Genomic DNA, 16,614 nt, shown 5'->3' with positions numbered 1-16,614 from the left:
CCAGTAATGGTGGACATCTGCGATCGCACGGATGTCCGCCATTAACCCCTCAGATTTCGTGATCAATACAGATCACAGCATCTGCGGCAGTGCGGTACTTTGAATGGATGATCGGATCGGCCGCAGCGCTGCCGCGGGGATCCGATCATCCAGCATGACAGCCGGAGGTCCCCTCACCTGGCTACGGCTATCACCCGGGGTCTTCTGCTCTGGTCTGTGATCGAGCAGACCAGAGCAGAAGATCACCGATAATACTGATAAGTGCTATGTCCTATACATAGCACTGAACAGTATTAGCAATCAAATGATTGCTATAAATAGTTCGCTATGGGGACTATTAAAGTGTAAAAAAAATAATAATAAAAAAATAAAAAGTTAAAAAATGTCAAATAAAAAAAGTAGTAAAATTAGAAAAATCCCTTCCTCCAATAAAAAAGTAAAACGTCCGTTTTTCCCATTTTACCCCCGAAAAAGCGTTAAAAAAAATGAATACACATATTTCGTATCGCCGCGTGTGTAAAAGTCTGAACTATTAAAATATGTTGTTAATTATCCCGTACGGTGAACGGCGTAAGCATAAACAAATCCAAAATTGCTGCTTTTATGTCAAATTTTATTCCAAAAAAATTAATAAAAAAAAGTATAAAAAGTAAAACCTAAGCAAAAGTGGTACTGATAAAACTACAGATCATGGTGCAAAAATTAGCCCTCTTACCGCCCCATATACAGAAAAATTTGAAAGTTATAGGTGGTCAAAATATTGCTATTTCAAACATACTAATTTTGTTAAAATGGTTTGAGATTTTTTTTAAGCGGTACAATTACATTTTAATCATATTGACCCACAGAATAAAGAATACATGTCCTTTTTACCGGAACGTGTACAGCGTGAAAACAAAACCTTCCAAAATTTGCTAAATTGCGGTTTTCTTTTCAATTTTCCCACATAAATAATATTATTTTGGTTGTGCCGTACATTTTATGGTAAAATTAGTGATGTAATTACAAAGTACAATTGGTGATGCAAAAAACAAGCCCTCATATGGGTCTGTGGATGGAAAAACGAAAATGCAAAAATAAAATTGGTCTGGTCCTTAAGGCCAAAATGGGTCTGGTCGTTAAGGGGTTAAAGATGTTCTGTCTTGGTCATCTAGCCCTCCAAATTGGTGCTGTTAGAGTCACACAGATCCTTACACTGGCCCATTTTTTCTGCTTCCAACACCTCAATTTCAAGAGCGGACTGTTCACTTGCTGCCTAATATATCTCACCCCTTGACTGGTGCCACTGCGGCAAAAATCTTTTATTTTTTACGTTATCTGTCAGTGGTTCTATATTATACTTATCAGGAACTGAAAAATGTGTTGCAGTACCATGGATAATCATAAAAATATATTCTTTATTGATGCACTATTTGATCATTAGGAGCATTGTCTCATATTCTCTTACTATGAATTATCTAATAGTATTTATATATGTAATGCATATGGTATCCTGCAGATGGCAGCAATGTTCCAATATCTGGTCTGGAACTGCTGTTATATTGTCAGTATCTCTCACATCCCTGCCTTGAGATTGCTGTCTCCCATGTGTACCACATGACTCGTCACATGGTACATCACATGATGCTTGATCCGAAAGGCGGGACGGTGGACTTCCAGTAGTCATGTGCCACTTAGCTACCCCACCTCATATTTTATTGGTTCTTTGCACACACCGGGGCATATTTAAATCTACCATAATGTGTGGATGCCACCGCCAGAAGAAGGTTGAGGTATAAAAACTTGGGTAGGGGTGATTGCCATGGGAATCTCAGTTGTATTTTTTCTCTGGTTATTGTTTTGTTAAGCTGAGAGTCTCTTTGGAATATTGCATTGCTATACCTGTCATATGCTATTAAAGAGAATATCCAGAAACACAGAGCACCACACCTGTCTTCTGGTTGTGTGTGGTAGTACATCTTGAGTTCATTCATTTCAATTAAGTATGTTGCAATACCACAAACAACCTGATAACAGGTATGTTGCAATCTAACTTAGGCTGGGTTCATACCACGTTTTGTTAAATACGGTTCCCGTATACGGCTGGGAGGAGGGGGCAGGGCTTAATCACGGCGCCCGCACTCAGCCGTATTAGGGAACCGTATTTAATGCATGTCAATGAGCCGACTAGAGTGAACCGCAGTCTCCGGTCGGCTTCGTTTTCGGCCGTATGCGGTTTCCCGACCGTTTCGTATTTAACGAAACGTGGTGTGAACCCAGCCTTAGCTTGCATAGTGCATTTTATTTTTTTATTGACCTGCTACATCTATTGTAGTTGCCATAGTTTGCATTTGTATATTTAAGATGTAACTTCTGCATAATTTACCAGCCTGCAACTTGAATATTTTCCACATTGACATCCCCATCAGTAAAGAACATAGTTTTATGGTTATCCATATGGTGCCACAAAGCATTCTTATAGGAGTGTAATCTTTGTTTTGTTGAGCATGGTGTATCAGTAGTAATTTAGATTTTATGAATTGATTGAGGCACTTATCCCTTTCTGTGATATAAGATGATTATCAGAAACATTATGCACAATGTAAAAGTATCAAACATAAGGTTTTAAATGCTAATATACTTTGTTACTAAATAGTCAACTTTAGTCTAGCATGTTGCTTGTGGGATCATTCGTATTGACCACTGTTGGGCTATGTTCACACGGTGGAATGTCTGCATGGAAAATTTCTGTGAGTACATTCCACAAACAGCTAAGTGCTGGCATGTTTCATAGACGGCAATGCATTTCCAAGTGCAATCCACATAAACATTGAATTTCTGCCAGAATGTCCGTACAGAATATTCATGCGGAATTCTGCACGGACATTACGCCATGTGAATATAGCCTTTGGCGGCATTCTGGCCCCTACTTAACCTTTCGGGTTGCAGGGTATCTTCATACACCCTGATACTTCATACACCCTCATACTCCCCGATCCTTAAAGGGGTATTCCAGGAATCAAAATACAGGCATTTTTTTTTCAAAGACAGCCCCCTCCTTGTCTCCAGGTTGGGTGAGGTATTACAACTTGGCTCCATTCACTTCAATGGAACTGAGCTGCAGAACCACACCAAACCAGGAGACAAGGAGGGAGAGGTCTTTGAAAGCAATAAGGTCTGTTTTTGGATTCCTGGATAACCCCTTTAAGGACTCAGGACATACTTGTATGCCCTGAGTATTTCCGGTCCCTGCCACTTGCCAGGCGGGGACCGGACTGGGGTGCCTGCTGAAATCAAAAAATCTATTTTTCTTACATAGCGTCTTACGGCACTTCTGTATTATTCATAAGGGTGACATAAGTTCCCTACATCTAACTATATTTGAACAAATTCCTGAAGATTATTCTAATCACTTTCAGAGTTTAATTAATAGAGAATCCTTTTGGATCCATAAACTGGTGACATTGACCCCTCAAGGGTTAAATGAGATGATTGAAAATGTAAGGTGAACCCAATCCTGATGCTCTGTTCATATTTAGTAGTTTTTTACTGTGCCCATATAATCTTGTTTGAAGAATGATTTTTTTGTTATATATATATATATATATATATATATATATATGTTATATCTTTTTTTGTTATATTTTTGTTTGGTATGTATATGTTTTATTATATTCTATTTATTGATATATATATATATATATATATATATATATATATATATATCATATGGCTATTGGTTCCATTCCCTTTGCTTTATTTTAATCTACATTTTTCTTTTATTTTCCTTTCATCCTTGTCTTTTCCTATTTTATATCATTTCATTTAAATTTTTCACTCATTCATTTATTTATATATGCTTATGTATATTGTTATTTATACTTGTGCTTGCTATAGTTCACTTTATTATTATTTATTCACTCTATTTTATTTTGGTTCATTCCGGTTCCAATTTCCATCTGAAGATGTGCATCTTTATTATCTGTAGGATACTATTCACACTCATTTCAATGTTAACATGCCCACCACTATTTAGGTCCCATTTACATTTATTATGAAGTTCAAATCTATTCCAATAGGATTGTCTTTAATCCATTTCTTTACATATATATATTTTAGTGTTTTTTGCATTTTGACGTGTGCTATTCTGCATCGTAAAAATGCAAAAAAAATATATACAAAAATATGAATATATACATCACATAATTGATAGTAATGTTCGATTACTATAATTAATCCTTTCTGGTTTATACAGATGTGTTTTAATAAACTGATGATGAATAACATATCACATACATATTATATATTAATTTGTATTAATGTGCATAAAGAAGTCAAGGAAAGATGGAAAAATCTCCAAAAGTCATCAAATTACAGATTAGACATTCTTATATGTCAACAAAAAGTAAGATTTTATTTCCATCATTTACACTTTCAAAATAACAGAAAACAAAAAAATGGCATCTGCAAAAGTTTGGGCACGCTGCAGAGTTTATAGCATGCACTGCCCCCTTTGCAAAGCTGAGACCTGCCAGTTTCGTGTATTGTTCTCAATCATCATCTGGGAAGACCAGGTGATGTCAATCTCAAGGGTTTTAAATGCCCAGACTCATCTGACCTTTCCCCAACAATCAGCACCATGAGTTCTTCTAAGCAGTTTTCTAGAAATCTGAAGCTGAAAATAGTTGTCGCTCACAAAACTGCAGAAGGCTATAAGAAGATAGCAAAACGTTTTCAGATGTCAATATCCTCTGTTCGAAATGTAATTAAGAAATGGCAGTCATCAGGAACAGTGGAAGTTAAAGCAAGATCTGGAAGACCAAGAAAAATATCACACAGAACAGCTCACAGGATTGTGAGAAAAACAATTCAAAACCCACGTTTGACTGCACAATCCCTCCAGAAAGATCTGGCAGACACTGGAGTTGTGGTACACTATTCCACTATAAAGAGATACTTGTACAAATATAGTCTTCATGGAAGAGTCATCAGAAGAAAACCTCTTCTACGTCCTCACCAAAAAAAATCATCGTTTGAACTTTGCAAATGAACATATAGGCAAGCCTGATGCATTTTGGAAACAAGTTCTGTGGACCGATGAGGTTAAAATGGAACTTTTTGGCCGGAATGAGAAAAGGTACGTTTGGAGAAGAAGGGGAACAGAATTTAGTGAAAAGAACCTCTGTCCAACTGTTAAGCATGGGGGTGGATCAATCATGCTTTGGGGTTGTATTGCAGCCAGTGGCACAGGGAACATCTCACGAGTAGAAGGAAAAATGGATTCAATAAAATTTCAGCAAACTTGATGCCATCTGTGAAAAAGCTGAAGTTAAAGAGAGGATGGCTTCTACAAATGGATAATGATCCTAAACACACCTCGTAAATCCACGGGGGATTACATCAAGAGGCGTAAACTGAAGGCCTTCACAATCTCCTGACCTCAACATAATTGAAAATCTATGGATAGACCTTAAAAGAGCAGTGCGTGACAGACAGCCCAGAAATCTCAAAGAACTGGAAGACTTTTGTAAGGAAGAATGGGCAAAGATACCTCAAACAAGAATTGAAAGACTCTTGGTTGGCTACAAAAAGTGTTTACAAGCTGTGATACTTGCCAAAGGGGGCAGTACAAGATATTAACTCTGCAGGGTGCCCAAACTTTTGCAGACGCCATTTTTTTGTTTTCTGTTATTTTGAAAGTGTAAATGATGGAAATAAAATCTAACTTTTGTTGACATATTATAAGAATGTCTAATCTGTAATTTGATGCCTTTTGGAGATCTTTCCTTGGCTTCTTTATGCACATTAATTCAAATTTTTACCTGGGGTGCCCAAACTTTTGATCCCCACTGTATATATATATATATATACTTTTTCATATGCAGGCCCCCTCCCGTCCCATAGACATGAATGCAGGGGGCGTGGCGAGACATCAGGTCCCCAGTCCCGGAAACCCGGAGGTTTCCAAAACTGGAGACGCAGCTCCCACATAGAATGCGGGTGCTGCAGGGAGATCGCGGGGGGTTCAAGCGGCAAGCCCCCCACGATCAGACATCTTATCCCCCATATTTTGGATTGGGGTTAAAATGTTTTTACCCCTTTAAACGTGTTATCTGGGATTGCACACAATAGCCTTCATATTTACTAAGCTAGTGATACCGGGGGACTGTAAACAAAAGACATGTCCCTGAAAGGAGTCAGTCAACATGAGCAGATTCAGCCAGCCAAAGGTGACATACAGGTTAATGCCTTTTTTATAAAACATTCCTATATATGATCTTACAATATGATTTCTGTAGCATAACTGATATGCCGCCAGATAGCCGTTTATGGTTCCCCGTGTGCTCCGGTGATGGTCTCCTACCTGTCCTCAGGGCTCCGGAGCGTCCTCTTCGGGATCCCCTCCATCGCCGGTGCTCTCCATCGTCATCATCACGTCGCCGCACACGCCGTCCCGTCATGCAATAGGAGCGGCGTGCGTAGTGACGCGATGACGGCGACGTGAGAGCGACGATCCCGGGCAGCAGAGACGTTCCGGAGCGGCGGGGACATCACAGGGATGCGGCGACAGCGATGGAGCACAACATCCAGGGCAGCGGTGATGAGCAGTGACGGCCCGGAGCGGCGGGGACAGGTTAGTACAACTTCCTATTCTTTACATTGCACGGATCCCTCAACATACGATGGTTTCAACAAACGATGGTTCATTTGGAACGGATTACCATCGTATGTTGAGGGACCACTGTACAGCTATGTAGCTAAATGCTGTATTCAATTGTCTATATAATGTGTGGGATGTCCAATCATGTAATTGTGTTGCCTGATAAGTCATTCAGGAATAGTATATCATATAATGATAAATATAGTAGCCATGATACATGATATAGATACATCTATCACTTATGGTGAACTTAATCACACATAGAATATACAGGTTATAATTAATGATTTGCTGTGATGTCATGTGACTAGCCATGATGTCCATACACACACCCACCAGTCATCATTGGATGATCTGATATTGTTTGGGTGGATCTTTAAGTCAGAAAAAACAGCTAAAAGCAGTTGTAAGGAGGAGAAGGGGAGAGCAAAGGGGAATGGAAAAAGATAGCAAGGAAGGACCCCATCCTCATCACAGAAGCACCGAGAGACTACCTGAAGGGGCGGAGCCATGAAGAGCCAGGGAGAAAAGGTTAGTCCATAAGAATTTCTTCTCTGATAACCGGTTATGACTACAGGCGGTTCCATGGACCTTGGGCAGCCATCTTTCTTTTATTCAGAAGTACTCTCGGTAAGATACACAGGTTTCTTATTTGATTAAGTTGCCTCATTTTTTATGTGGACAGAATTATGTTATGTATATGAGCAGACCTGGCTTATATATATATAACCTCAATTATGAGATGGTAATAGTAGTTTATAAGCCACACCCCCTTCTACTGAAGATGAACGGGGATCGGGGATCAATGCAATGATCATATTGCATATTAGCATAGTCTGATGGGATCTTCCTCCCACGAGGAAACTTAATTAAGTCTTCCTAATTAGTAGTATGTTATAAATTATATATTTAGTACTGTATCTTACCAGAGATAGTTGTGGTTAGAACTGGGCGGGGGTTTACTCCCATTTTATACATGTAAAGTGCCCATTAGATATCATGTAATCTGATGATCTCTATGCAAAGTAATATAAATGATGTCTGAAATAACCTACTTCTGTGACTAAGCTTAATATTATAAAATATAACATATATAATTGAATTTATATTATGGTCTGTTTTTATTACTTTTTAATGTTGATCAATTGTAACCAATAAATGGTTATATCATTTTTAAAATAACTGCGTTATAATTTTATTATATTGCAAAAGTTACTTCTACCACTACTTCAAAGAACTCTACCGGGCCCAGATATGGGGAATTGCAGTTTTTGTATATTTTTGGCAATTCATAATGGTCATAATATATTTTATATTTTTGTTTGACCATAATTAATAATTCATAAATGAGTTATTAACCCCAACAGTCCCCCACACTAGAAAAAGGGGATGATCCCAGAAAAAATGCAGTGTGTCAAATGAGGGGGATTCAGAAGGACACCACCACTCAGTGTGACACTTGCCCCGATCATCCGGGCCTCTGCATAAAAAATTGCTTCAGGGAGTATCACACTTCCATGGAGCACTACATTTTTAATCCTTTTCCTTAATTTAAATTCCCCAGAATTCGACACCAATTGTTATGATTCGGCAGGCTGGAGGTGGATCCTCTGTGTCAGCGAGGGATTGGCGTGGACCGGTTCTAAGTTGCTACTGGTATTCACCAGAGCCCGCCGCAAAGCGGGATGGTCTTGCTGCGGCGGTAGCAACCAGGTCGTATCCACCGGTAACGGCTCAACCTCGCTGACTGCTGAGAGTGGCGTGGGACAGGAGGACTAGACAAAGGCGAGATCAGACGTAGCAGAAGGTCAAGGCAGGCGGCAAGGTTCATAGTCAAGGGTAACGGCAGAAGGTCTGGTAACACTGGTAAGGCAATCACAGAAACGCTTTCACTAGGCACAAGGCAACAAGATCCGTCAATGCAGGGAAGGGGAAGTGAGGTAATATAGGCCTGGAGCAGGTGAGCTAATACACTGATTGGGCCAGGCACCAATTAGCGGTGCACTGGCCCTTCAAATCTTAGAGAGCGGAGCCGTGCGTGCCAGGACGTGACAGCCGGGGACCGGGACAGGTAAGTAGATTGGGATGCGATCAGCGAGCGGGCGCGTCCCGCTATGCGGATCGCATCCCCGTCGGCAGTGTCAGTGCAGCGCTCCCGGTCAGCGGGTCTGACCGGGGCGCTGCAGAGAGGAGAACGCCGCAAGCGCTCCGGGGAGGAGCAGGGACCCGGAGCGCTCGGCGTAACACCAATGTACCAGTCCAGTGTACATTATATTCCAAATTTTAAAACCGAACACCCCCCCCCCCTCAAAAAAAATTAAAAATAAAGGAAGAAAAATATTTCCCAAGACCCCTGATACTATCTTTTTTTTTCCCTAAAAAAAATGGGTCATGGGACACAGAGTTAACATCATTGGGGTTTGCAGTTGCCTCCAATGCAAAGCGCTCTCCCCTCACCTGAGTGGGGTGTGCATTTGAGGTAACAGAATAGGGACAGCCACACACATCACATTCCCAGAATGATGATTCAGAGCATAGGGTTTGGGGCAGGCATCAATTTTACTTTTGGCTATATTCTGGGTCATTCTGGGAAAATAATTGACATATAAGTAATAAAATAGCAATTTTCATTTTCCCCAAACTACACTTCATCCATTCCTGTAAAATAAATTTAGGGAACACCCGTCTGTTCCAAATGTCCACTTCACCACTATACACCTTCCCTAGGGGGTGTACTGTTTGTAATAGTTTCACATGTGGGTGTTCCTTTCTTGTATTTTCCTCTGAATGTAAAGTGACCCCCCAACCTACGATGGCCCCGACATACGATAATTTCAACATGCGATGGCCTCTCTGATGCTTTTTTTTATGTCGGGGCCATCGCATAAACCTATCCGGCAGCGCTATCCGGCAGCGCAGACTGCTTCAGCTGCTGCCGGATAGCCGTTTACGATGCCCCGTAAGCTCTGGTGATGGTCACTCACCTATCCGCGGCGCTCCAGGGCGTCATCTTCGGGATCCCCTGCATCGCTGGCGCTGTCCATCATCATCATCACGTTGCCGCGCACCCCATCCCGTCATCCTATAGGAGCGGTGGACGGCAACATCCAGGGCAGCAGTGACGGCGGGGACAGGTGAGTACAACATCCTATATTTAACATTGCACAGATCCCTCAACATACGATGGTTTCAACAAATGATGGTTCATTTGGAACGGATTACCATTGTATGTTGAGGGACCACTGTATGTAACTGTCCGTAGGTCCGTAACAAACATCGGCCTCAAATGCTACGAGTTCTCAGTCATGAGCTCTGTCGTATTTCCAGGTGACAATTCGGAGTCACACGATCGTTGTTCCCAGAAAGATAAAGCAGAACATAGGTTGAAAATTTCAATTTTCAAAAGCTACCCTTCATCCATTCCTGGAAAATAAATTTGGGAAACACCCATGCACTCAAAATGTCCTCTTTACCCCTATACCCATTCTTCAGGGGAGAGGGGTACTTTCTGTAATGGTGTCACATGTGGGTGTTTCATTTTTCTATTTTCCTCTGAATATATGTAACCCTCAGCTACTGATATGCTATAGGCCTCAAATGCAAACAGACCTCTATTACTTCTGAGCCTTGTTGTGCGCCAGCCCAGCACGTTACCCCATCTGTGGCTGTATTTCCATAGTCAGGAGAAAAAGCCCTCCAAAATTTGTAACCCAATTTCTCCCATTAACCCTTGTGAAAATGTTAAAAATTGGGTAACCCCAGCTTTTTTTGTGTAAAAAAATTTGATGTTTCAATTTGCGGCCAACTGTTCAAAAAAACTGTGAGGTGCAAGTACTCACTGTACCCCTTGTTACCTTCCTTGAGGGGTGTAGTTTCAAAATTCCGGTCACTTGCCGGGTTTCTTTTATATATTTTTTTAATATATATTTTATGTCAGAACCTCAACCATTGTAGTGCAAATCACTGTCTCACTCCTAAGCCCTGTTTTGCACCCGCATAGTGCTTTGCCGCCATTTATTGGGTATATCCTTATTCTGGAGAAATTGGGCTACAAATTGTGCAAAGATTTTTTCTCTCTTACTACTTGTGAAACAAAAAAAAAATTGGTTAATTCCAGCAATTCAGTGTTAAAGATCAAATTCTCCACTTTTACGGCCCACTGTACAAAAAACTTGTGAGGTGTAAGTACTCACTGTAACCCTTTTTATGTTCCTGGAAGGGTGTAGTTTCCAAAATGGTGTCACATGTGAGGGGTTACTGCTGTTCTGGCTCCATGTGAGGTGTGTAAATGCACACGGCCCCCGACTTCAATTCCAGCAAAATTCTCTCTCCAAAAGTCCAATGGCACTCCTTCTGTTTTGAGACCTGTAGTGCGCCAGCAGAGCACTTTAAATCCACATATGGGGCATTTTCTTAATCGGGAGAAATTGGGCTTTAAATCTTGGGGTCCATTTTCTCCTATTACACCATGTGAAAATGAAAATTTTTGAGTAACACCATCATTTTGGTGTTAAAAATAAAATTTTTCATTTTCTTGTCCAAGTTCAACACAAACCCGTCAAACACCTGTGAGGTGTTAAGGCTCACTGTACCCCTTGTTACGTTCCTCGAGGGGTGTATTTTCCCAAATAGTGTGCCATGTGTTTTTTTTTTTTTTTTTTTTTTGCTGTTCTGACATCATGGGGGCTTCCTAAATGCAACATGCTCCCCAAAAACCATTTCAGCAAAATTCTCTTTCAAAAAGCCAAATTTTGCTCCTTCTCTTCTGAGCATTGTAGTGCGCCAGCAGAGCACTTAACGTCCACATATAGGGTATTTCCATACTCAGGAGAAAATGCCCCACAAAATGTAAAACCCTATTTCTTCTGAGTATGGAAATACCTCATATGTGGACGTTAAGTGCTCTGCACTACAATGCTCAGAAGAGAAGGAGCAAAATTTGGCTTTTTGAAAGAGAATTTTGCTAAAATGTTTTTTGGGAAGTATGTTGCATTTAGGAAGCCCCCATGATGTCAGAACAGCAAAAAAAAAAAAAAAAAAACACTATTTGGGAAACTACACCCCTCATGGAACGTAACAAGGTGTACAGTGAGCCTTAACACCTCACAGGTGTTTGACGACGTTGCGTTGAATTTGGCCGTGAAAATGGAAAATTAGTTTTTTAACACTAAAATGCTAGTGTTACCCCAAATTTTTCTTTATCACAAGGGGTAATAGGAGAAAATTCCCCCCAAAATGTAAAACCCCATTTCTTCTATTACCCCTTGTGAAAAAGAAAAATTTGGGGTAACACTAGCATTTTAGTGTTAAAAAACTAATTTTATATTTTTACGTCCAAATTCAACGCAACGTCGTCAAACACCTGTGATGTGTTAATGCTCACTATACCCCTAGTTACGCCCCTTGAGGGGTGTAGTTTCCCAAATAGTGTGCCATGTGTTTTTTTTTTTTTTTTTGTTGTTCTGGTTTCATGGAAGCTTCCTAAATGCAACATGGCCCCCAAAAAACATGACAGCAAAATTTGCTCCCCAAAATCCCACAGTTGCTCTTTCCCTCTTGAGCCATGTTGTGAGCCCGCAGAGCACTTTATGTCAACATATGAGGTATTTCCATACTTGAGAGAAATTTGGCTACAAATTTTGGGGGGCTTTTTCTCCTTATACCACTTTTAAAAATGAAAAAAAAATGGGGCTACAAATACAGGTTAGTGTAAAAAAATGCAGATTTTTATTTTTCTCCTCCACTTGTTATTTTGAAAACTTTGAAGGGTGCAGTTTCTATAATGGGGTCATTTATGGGGTATTTCTCCCAGAAAGGCCCCTCAAATCCACTTCAAACTTAACTGGTCCCTGAAAAATTCTGATTTTGAAATTTTCGTGAAAATTTTGAAAATTGCTGCTATACTTAGAAGCCCTCTAATGTCTTCAAAAAGTACAGGTCATCTATATGATGCCAACATAAAACTAGACATATTGTATTTGTGAATCAATAGATATTTTATTTGGAATGTCCATTTTCCTTACAGGCTGAAAGCTTCATAGTTAGAAAAATGCTAAATTTTCTAAATTCTCATGAAGTCTTGGGATTTTTCACCAAGAAAGGATGCAAGTAACAACACAAATTTACCACTATGTTAAAGTAGAATATGTCACTAAAAAATAATCTTGGAATCAGAATAAAAGATAAAAGCATCCCAGAAGTATTAATGCATAACCTGACAGTGGTCAGAATTGCAAAAAAGGGATGACCTTAAGGTCTCTAAGGAGTTAATCACTACATTTACTAATAACCATTTAGGACAGTCATACTGTCACTCTGTGAAATCCACATGTAACACATTTTTAGTAGATTTACAGCAAAATCATAACTATTAGGCTTTTTGAACTTGAGGGAGGGTTTTGGGAGGAATACAGGATAAGTGTATTGGCCATAATTGAAAGATATGCAAAGATTTAAAGTAGTGTAAAAAGTAAGTATATACTGGTAAATAATGGAGGATATATAGGAAATAGTTATCTATAGTTCTTTCTCGGATTATGCATCTCTGTTTACTTCTGTTGTTCTCCATTAAAGCAGTATATTGAGCCAACTCTGGAAATCCTTGTCTGGAAAGTTTGATCATTCACAATTACTCAAGTGGAAAGTGCAGGCCACAAACGCCTGGAGTGCGTGTAGTTATTTATAAGATCTGCCATTGGAAAAACCTCAGCTTCTCGTTTTTTTCTTCTATTATTAAAATGTCAGAATCTGGTGTAAGTGAAAACACAAACCATATATCTTCAGGGTGTTAACCTCTTCCACTCTGGACAAGCTTATATAAAACACGCAAGGCAGGTTTACTAGGGGAAACCTAACACCTTTTTTTTCCGAGAGACAATATTAAAGTTGAAGGTAGTGATTACCAATAAGGGTAAAGGCCTGTCAGAGAGGGATTAATAGGTTTTCTACCACATTTCCTTATTGAAAGATGAATTACATGTCACAGTAAAGATAGAAATTTAACAGAAGAACTGGCTGAAAAATCTAAATAAGAACTGACATTACTCTATGTTGCTTCCAATACCTACTTCTAGAGCTTAGCTCAGGAATATTAAGCGCACACATATGTGATAGTGATAAGTACCCTACAGAAATCTTTGAAATGATTTTGCCACAGACTGTGACACTGAGCAAGGTAAGTAGACTCATAAAAGTCCACACTTTTATTGGGCCATACTATACCGCCATGTGTCATAAAATATTCACAGGACAAAAGTTCTGGATGAATCCACACGTCGTAACCTGCAGGTTTTTGGATATTTTTATAATTATAAATCATGCAACATACAGCTCCATATAATCCTTACCATACCATCAAACAGTACAGACCGTGCCTACTTCACTGGCATAAGAAAAGTATGTAATCTCATTTTTGAAACATGTATAACATAATTCACTTATTAGTAAATTGAATTTATAAAAAAAATGAATATTTCTTCTAAACACGTGGACAGCTTTTTTTTTTTTTTGAAACTCAGACTGCTAATGGGAGTAGCACAAGTTCTATTAAACACAATCTATAACTTTATCCACGTCAATTTCCTGATCTTTGCTGACATTATTTAAATCTTTATGTGGACAATGAAATGGATCTACACAGTTTCTCAATTAAAATACTACAAAGCCAGTGTTCATGGGACAGAAGAAATATCACTCAAATGGCCTTTCCTAGGCACCTTGTAGCTTGGTACTTCATATCAGAGAACATGTATTCTTGTAAAAATCAGCTTACTAGTCTTTAAATTCATATTACTAAGATACAGTATACCTTTATGGTCAGCAGAGATCGAACCTTTGGAAACTCGAAAAAATCGTGGAATGGAGGTGACAGGTGCTGGTGTATTGTATTGCTATGCCTTCTCATCTGTAGGGAACTGCAGGCAGCCCCATTCAAGTGAAATAAGAGGATGCAGTGCTAAACCGTCGTATACAATGGGAAACTACTTTAAACCCTTAAGGACTCAGACAATTTTATTTTTACGTTTTTGTTTTTTTCTCCTCGCCTTCAAAAAATCATAACTTTTATATTTTCATCCACAGACTAGTATGAGGGCTTGTTTTTTGTGTGACCAGTTGTCCGTTGTAATGCCATCACTCACTTTACCATAACATGTATGGCGCAACCAAAAAAATACTATTTGTGTGGGGAAATTAAAAAGAAAACTGCAATTTTGCTAATTTTGGAAGGTTTTGTTTTCACGCCGTACAATTTACGGTAAAAATGACATGTGTTTTTTATTTTTTGGGTCAATACGATTAAAATGATACCCATGATAACATACTTTTTTATTACTGTTTCGCTTAAACAAATCGCACTGTTTAACTAAATTAGTACGTTTAAAATCCCCCTACTTTGAAGACCTATAACTTTTTCAGTTTTCCGTATAAGCGGCAGTATGAGAGCTCATTTTTTGTGCCATGATCTGTACTTTTTATTGATACCCTATTTGCTTACATAAAACTTTCAATACATTTTTTATATACATTTTTTTGGAATAAAATGTTATAAAAAAGCAGCTATTTTGGACTTTATTTTTACCAAATATGTATATAAAAAAAATGTTTACACTTTTTGGGGGTGAAATACGGAAAATGGGATAATATAAGTTTTTATTGGGGGAGGAGATTTTTCAAATTTTTTTTTTACTTTTATTTTTACACTTTAATAGTCCCCATAGGGGAATATTCATAGCAATCATTTGATTGCTAATACTGTTCAGTGCTATGCATAGGACATAGCACTGATCAGTATTATCGGTCAGAAGACCCGTGGAAGGCAGCGGAGGCAGATGAGGGGACCTCCGTCTGCCACTCTGGATGACCTCCGTCTGCCACTCTGGATGAATGGCAGCACTGCGGGCGATCCGATCATCCATTTTAGTGACCGCAATGCTGCAGATGCCGTGATCTGTATTGATCACGGCATCTGAGGAGTTAATGGCGGAAATCCGCGCGATCGCGGATGTCCGCCATTACCGGCGGGTCCCTGGCTGCTATCAGCAGCCGGGAACTCCCGTGCATGACCCGAGCATCGCTCCGATGCTCGCGGTTATGCATAGGACGTAAATGTACGTCCTGGTGCGTTAAGTACCAGCTCAACAGGATGTACATTTACGTCTGGCTTTGTTAAAGGGGTAGTCCAGTGGTGAAAAACTTATCCCCTATCCTAAGGATAGGGGATAAGTTTGAGATCGCGGGGGGTCCGACCGCTGGGGCCCCCTGCGATCTCTCTGTACGGGGCCCCGTCTCTCCGCCGAGATAGCGGGTGTCGACCCCCGCACGAGGCGGCGGCCGACACGCCCCCTCAATACATCTCTATGGCAGAGCCGGAGATTGCCGAAGGCAGCGCTTCGGCTCTGCCATAGACTTGTATTGAGGGGGCGTGTCGGCCGCCGCCTCGTGCGGAGGTCGACACGCCCCCTTCCAGCGGGCTGTCGGGGCTCCGTACAGGAGATCGCGGGGGGCCCCAGGGGTCGGACCCCCCGCGATCTGCAACTTATCCCCTATCCTTAGGATAGGGGATAAGTTGCTCACCACTGAATCACCACTGGACTACTCCTTTAAAGGAGATGTCCAGCGCAGACTTTTTCTATTCCATCCTGCCCGGGCTGCAAAAAAAGACAAAACAAACTTTCACTTACCTCCATATGGTCCCCCGGGGCTCCGCAACAGCTGATCGGTCGGCCGGGCTGTCTGCTTCCTACTTCCTTTAGAGGCGGGACATCGGGTTAAAGACCTTTACAACTTTTTTTGTGTTAAATGAAAAAGGCTGCTTGTAAATGGGCTGTAAGCAATATTTTACACCTCATTCAATCAAGCAAGCAAATTGAATTAAAAAAAATACATATATTCATTGTAACCCCTTTAAAACCATAGAAAACATTGTACAGTATATGCTAAGATATTGTTCATAATAGTTTTAACTCATGACTGGG

The 16,614-nt window shown here is 40.1% G+C and overlaps 1 long non-coding RNA gene across 1 annotated transcript in view; it reads left to right on the top strand.

Moving 5' to 3' along the window:
- Positions 1-1,695: 1,695 nt before the first annotated feature.
- The window catches only part of LOC130369376 (uncharacterized), a 59,003-nt gene continuing 44,084 nt past the window's right edge, over positions 1,696-16,614 (top strand). Inside the window, exon 1 of the long non-coding RNA XR_008892735.1 lies at positions 1,696-1,772. This is a non-coding gene — a long non-coding RNA (uncharacterized LOC130369376). The remainder of the gene's footprint in view (positions 1,773-16,614) is intronic.

Source organism: Hyla sarda, chromosome 1 (genome assembly GCF_029499605.1).
Source record: "Hyla sarda isolate aHylSar1 chromosome 1, aHylSar1.hap1, whole genome shotgun sequence".
NCBI lineage: Eukaryota > Metazoa > Chordata > Amphibia > Anura > Hylidae > Hyla > Hyla sarda.
Note: the sequence above shows the minus strand (reverse complement) of the source record. Positions and strands in the feature narration are given on the sequence as shown.